This window comes from Apium graveolens, chromosome 11 (genome assembly GCF_009905375.1).
Source record: "Apium graveolens cultivar Ventura chromosome 11, ASM990537v1, whole genome shotgun sequence".
Lineage (NCBI taxonomy): Eukaryota > Viridiplantae > Streptophyta > Magnoliopsida > Apiales > Apiaceae > Apium > Apium graveolens.
Genome location: NC_133657.1, coordinates 52,046,185 through 52,053,019, shown reverse-complemented (window position 1 = coordinate 52,053,019; position 6,835 = coordinate 52,046,185).

Below are 6,835 nucleotides of genomic sequence, written 5' to 3'. Positions count from 1 at the left end.
CTTGAAAGGAATTAACAATGTCTTGATCAGTCATTCAAGGAGTTCCTAGAGTAGATGCAACTAATTGTTCTAAATATGCAATTCTGTGTTTGCAAGAGACAGTGAGACTCTCTAACTCTCCTACTTCTTCTTTTATCTCATTTTTTTCTTCCTTAACCCTCTTAAGTTCAAGTTTTAACTCATGAAACATAGTTTTGACAGACTCAAACTTAGAGAGAAATACATCTTCCTTTCTTATAAAATGGGGAATGACTGTGGGAGTTGCCTCTTGAGGTTCACAGTGCATCAGGGGCACTTTTGGCCTAATGTGTTCATTAGTGATTTGGGAATCAGCAAGATTAGCAAATGCTTCAGGCATGTTAATATTGCGAAGTGCAAAGAAGGAGGAGATTAGCATACCATAAGGCATATAATCTACAAGATGTGCATTGATCATGTTTAGAAGGATAACATAAGAAATATTGAAATTGATTTTGTCAATGCATAGAAGATACATGATTTTCATATCAAAGAAATCAAAGTATTTGCTTTGATTTGGTTTTGGCATAACATTTGCCCTAATGATTAGAGCAAGATGCTGAAAAGTGCCAGTGAAGTGGTTAAAGTGAATACCACAATTAACATCACAGAGACCATCAGGAACATCAGATTTACAAAAAGTACCAAGCATTAGTTCAAATTTAGATTTATTAAAAACAAACAGAGAGAAGATATCCTCACAAGAAAACCCACACAAATGCAAAGGTAAATGCAATGCCCTATTGATGCTTTTGTTATCAACACAAATGACCTTTTTGTTGACTAATGTAGTAAAATGCAGTATGCCATCTACCCCTTTTATGATATTCGTGTTACAATAGAACTCTCCCATAAGATGTGTGTAGTAGTGCATACCTAAGTTATACATGAGACCATCCCACCTAGCCCTTCTAATTATGAACTCCACTTCACCCTTCGCATCAACACAAGTGCCATGTTAGACATTTTTGATAAGTTCAAGGAACTTTTTAGAGTTTGAAGGGTTTGATAGTTTTGGTGGAGGGGGATTTGGCTTTTTCATGGTTGGTGTATTGTTTGGATTTTGTCTTAGGTTGGCCTTTCTAGCATAAACTTTGATCTAGGGTTTGGGGATTGAGGATTTTGATATTTCCTGTTTTGGTAGAAAGGGATGGTGTGGTTCTTGTATCTCTTTCTGATTTGTCTTTGAGGGAAATGTCTTTTGTGATAGTGTTTGGGAAGTGTGGATTGAACAGGTTTGAAAGCAGAGGTTTTGTGATGGTGAAACTAACTTTTCTCCATATCTTCAAGAAGATATGGATTTTCAATCAATGGTCTGGGCTTGGGGTAATAAGGATTGGCATTTGGGTTCATGTTGCAAGTGAAGTGGAATTATGCAAAATGCCTAGTGTGTGTGTGAATGCAGCATATAAGATATGCATATATATTAACTTTTAACACAGATGCAAAGTGATTTTGAAAAATAATTTTTCTTAAAAGAATTTACTGTTCATGAACAGTGAAAATCATTTAATTCATACATGGTTGTGTTATACAAAAACCCAAGCCTATTTTACAAATAGATACTAGGATAATGCATATTAGTGACTGATGTAATGCAACTAATACACACAGATCATTGACCAGTATAGCAGAGAATAAAGAATGTATTTGTTCTTTGTTTTTGTTCCCATTTTAGTAAACAGTTGAGTGTAGAAGTACAGATTTTTGAAAACAGTGAGACATAAAGTTGATGTTATAGCTTACTCTATGACACGGAGTCTATATTATAAGTACAAGAGCATTTCAGGAAGTTGATGTGTTTGAAGTGAGTTTGATGGAAAGGCTGTGTTTTTAATTTGAATAAAGTTTTGTTACATTTGTTTCTCATGGAAAATGCAGTTTAATGTAACATAATGCAACACAAGAAATGTAAGATGCATTTAATCGCTTAGCATTTAATTGAAACATTTAACGTTCAATCATTTAACATTCACTGATAAGCAATATTTATATCAAATAGCAGTTAATGAACTTGTTAAGTGAAAACACATATTTAGCAATTATTTCCTAGCAATCTAGGTGGCCATTGATCACAACAGTGATCCAGATATAGGGATGCTCATGGCTGCCCTACCAGGTCTTTCTATAAGGGCTGTGTGTGCATGTGATCTTACTCTTTACTTGAAAAGATTTAATCAAGTTATGCATCCTGTCAGTTTCACATTACAATACACATTATGCATTTATTAAGTCTCACCAAGTCATACTCATATACAGAGTACATAATAACAAGAAATAAATTTAAGAACAAGTTCATAGAACACATATATATCCAAGTAATCAAGATAAAAAAAATCAAAGTATTTAAGTACAATTCATCACTGATGTTTACTGATTAAATCATGTGTACAATTCCAAACAGATTATAAACACAGGGCAGATTTCCGATTGATTCAAGGACTTTGATGAGATAGTTCAAATCTAAATACATAATTTTTAACAGTTAATGTAATATCTGGGATATAATGTGTAATTATTTTTGCTAATAAATAAATATTATGCATGTTCAGTATTTATTCTGTGAATTATTTGCTAAGTGGTATATGTGTTTGGATGTTAAAAATAATATAAATTAAGTATTTTAATTTTTATATGTCTAAAATAAAATATAGATAATTGTCATATCTTCCTATTTATTTTTATGTTGAATTATGATTTTATAGGAAATTTATGGATTTTACAAATTCTTTTTTCGAGTATTTATAAACTATTTTATATAATCGGGAACCACCCGACTTCACTCGTTTTTACATTTTTATAACCTGAAACTCTTCCGAGAACTACTTCTTAACCTAATTGCAATATTCCGAGCATTTTCCATGTTTCGACTTTTTCGATCCGGCGTACGGTTTGTCCTGTGCGGGTCCCGGCGTAATATTTTCTATACAAAATTCATTTCGGTAAATCAATAAAACTCGTATTTTCGATAAACGGGATCTTTTTATTAAACTATTATAATTATCACCTCGTAATACGTGTAACCAGGCGCTTAGACCAAGTCCGTAGTAAAAATTGTACTGATTTGGATAATTATCCCGAAAACCGGTACCGTTTGGATCCGTTTTTATAAATAAACATACTATTTTATATATGGAATGATCCAACGGGATACTAATTTTATGTAATTATAAATAGCCTTTACCATATTTTATTTCGTATCGAAAATCATTTGCAAACAGTAATTATAAAAATTTACAGAGAAAATACATATATTCATATAAATCTTCAAGAATCAATCTGCAAAATCAAGGTGTTATTGAAATCTGCTCGGGAAGCTCTAGTAACCAAAATGGAGGTTTTGCAGTATTCTATCAGATTATCCAAGTTTCAGAACTGCAGAATCAATGGTTGATTTTCTATATTTTATTTATTTTCAAATTATTTTGATTAAAAATATGAATTTTTGTTCGGATGATTGTTTGAATGATTTGATGATTGCATGTTGTAGAGCTTGTTTTCCTGATGATTTTGATATGTCATATGACTGATTTGGAGTTCAATAACATGTTCAAAATTGAGTTTAATTTTCGAATTTTGAAATTAGGGTTTATAACCCGTATGAATGTTCTTAATTGAAATTTAAGGCTTTTTGTTCCAGGGGTTATTAGATGTTCTAGATGGGTGGGTTTTGTTCCTCCTGAAATTTGCAATCGATTGGTGTATAACTTGTTAATAGACGATCTCTGGTTTGAAGGGAGTTGTCATTTGAAGTTTTCGTCGAGTTCACCGAAAACCTGCGAACTTCTCGGCTAATTTCCAGCCAACTCAGGGGTTATTAGAATGATTTGATTGCATGGTTGTGTTCCCGGTGTTGTGTAGATTAAATCTGGAGCTTGTGGAGGTGTGAGGATTCCGGGAACACCGTCTCCGGCGAGACAGGGCGTTTTCCGGCGACGGGGGGAGCAAAATTGCACTTTAGTCCCTGTTGTTTTGAAAATTGCACTTTAGTCCCTGTAGTTTGTAAACTTTGCAAAAATAGGATTTCTGTCTATAAATTATTTAAAAATCATATTTCCTATTCATTTTAATTATAAAAATTCATTTTTAATTATTAAAAATCTCAAAAATAATTATTTTAGTTCCAAAAATTATTTTAAATTCAAAAATAAATTTGAATTAATTAGTTAATTAATTTTATTTAATAATTAATTAGTTAATTGGTCAATTAATTTGAAAATTAATTGATTAATTGATTTAATTAATTATTAATTGATTTTGAATAATTATTTAATTGGATTTAATTATTTTTAAATGATTTAAAAATTCCAAAAAATAGTTTCGAGCTTTAAAATATTATTTTAAATTGTTTTCAAGGCTCAATAATTATTATAAAATTATTTTGAAGCCAGATTTGGCCAACCGAACCCTGTTTATTGCTTTAAAATTTACCTAATGACTCGTTTTGACTCCGAAAAATGTTTTAAAAATCATATTAAATACCCGAAAGACTGTTTATGACCCGAGACTTCCTTCTAAATGAAATTTCATTGATTGTGTGACGTGTTATGTGTTATATGTGACTTGTTTGTTTGACTGTTGGTCTATATGTTTAGTGTTTACTTGTTTGTAGCATAACTTTCAATCCGTTAGTCGGATTTGGGTAAAACGAAGGGTAGATGGAAGTGTATACCAAATAGAATCGTATGAGTTGAGTATTGAAAGATACTTATGATATGTGAGAAGAAGAGGCAAGACGTAGGAAAGGGAAACTAGTAGTCGAGGAATAGGAGATTGTGATTGGAAGATAGTGAAGTATAGCAAGCTAATATCAGGCAAGTGTTCTGAACTTTCTCAAGATATATTGTAGATTATTGATAATCCTTTTTTATATTGCAAGTGCTTTGAAGCACTGAACCCTAAAACTTGATTCCAGTTATTGATCTTTGAATCGTAAACCTTATTCTTTCTGAACCATTGATTGGTGATTACTCGAATACGAACCACAACTATATGATACTACTCCACAAATACATACAAACTAAATACCAACCACTGAATCAGATTGCTTACATATTCAAACCATTGTACCTTATGCTTTGAAAAACCAAATCCTTATAACCTTGAAACCTTGAATCTTTTATTATCCAATTCCATCATCACCTGATAGCCATTCTTTGAAATTGCCATATTGTTTCCTTGTGAAGATTGAAACCATCTCATTATTGGACATCAAATGTTGCTTATGATTTTGTTTATTACTTTGCATTGTTTATTCTGTTATTATGATAGAATTGGATTGTTTTATAAAATTGTGGACCAGATTCGTGGTCAGACCAGATTGGTGGTCAAGTTAGGCCAATGTGTGCCTTGGATCCAGTAACTAGAGCAGAGTTGTATGCCTTGCTCGGGGTTAGTGCGTGACTGATCAGCAGCCCAACCTTGGTTTTTAAAATGAAAATATAATATCCAATTCTAAATCATTAATCACTGTTCACTTGATACCTTAACTCTTTTCACTTGATGATCATTATTCTCAGTCTTGTCAATGTGACTTATTGAGCTAGTTAGCTCATTTGTGCGATGTTGTTTATGTTCTTTTCCAGTTAAGATGGAACTTGTTGGTAGTGAGGATCCCCAATCCAGTGCAAAAGCTAGGGGTCCAGGTTGATCGAGTTAAGCTAGCTGACAGCTTTTGGAATAGTTTAAGTTTGTGAAGTTTGTAATAATGTTTATTATTATTCAGTTTTAAGTTTGAATAGTTGGGATTTGGACGTTTATAATATAAGTGTGCGTGTGTGGCTTGTGTACATACTTTAACCTGTTGCGGTCCGTGATAGTTGGTAAGTAGGGTCACTGCATAGTATTATTATCTTTATTATGGTTATAAGCCGGTTATAAATAAGGTGTATGTGTGGACCCCAAACTTCTAACCCAGGTTTGGAGGGCGCCACAGGTTTGGTATCAGAGCTACAGGCTATAAGTCACTAACACAAGCCTAGATTGACGGGAATGGGTAGAGGGTTAGGATTAGAAGTAAGACGTAGAAAAATAGAATGTCGAGAGGTTGAGTGCGATGGTATAACAAGTATTAGTATAATCCGCGTCGTGGTTCGAAATTCTCGTATTGCGATATGATTTCAGATAGCAGCGATGACCGACTCTTTCATCCCCATATCAGCTGATCACTCATAGCCCTCAGTTGGAAGACCATCTTCAGATCCGAGAGCTACAACATATCATCAGGACTACAGATGTTGATCGTGGTGTAAGGGAGCTTCGAGAGGAGATTCATGTGATATGGAGGGTTCTTGAGGCCAGATTGCATTGAGCTACATTAGTTGGCCCTGATGCATTTATGGGATGGGCTAGTGAGGTGATGGAGGACCTCGAGAGGCTGGGCGGACCAGAATTTCCTTGGAGTTAGAGCCAGAGGCACAGAGATGGAGATGCTGAGTAGCGCTGTTATGGTTGTTTAGTATATACAATAGTGTGTAGTGTGTATCAGTAGACTTTTGGGTTATATTTATAGACTAGATCTGCTGACTAGTGAGTAGGTTTATTGTACCCTTTTGCTTTTACTTCCGAAGCATTTTAACGCTTGTACTACCTAAAACTTTTGACCTATATATATCAGTACTTTTCCTTTCTAGCATTGTCATTTACATTACTGCACCTATTTTACTTTATCTTATTTATTGCACCAGTTATACCTCCTGTGATACCATGTGCCCTATCCCCTTAACCGTTTACATTCTGTAAAGAAGCATGCAATTTACTTAGTTCAACTGTTACAACTGTTTTCAAAAAGAGATATTTCTATTTTACAAAACTTTTC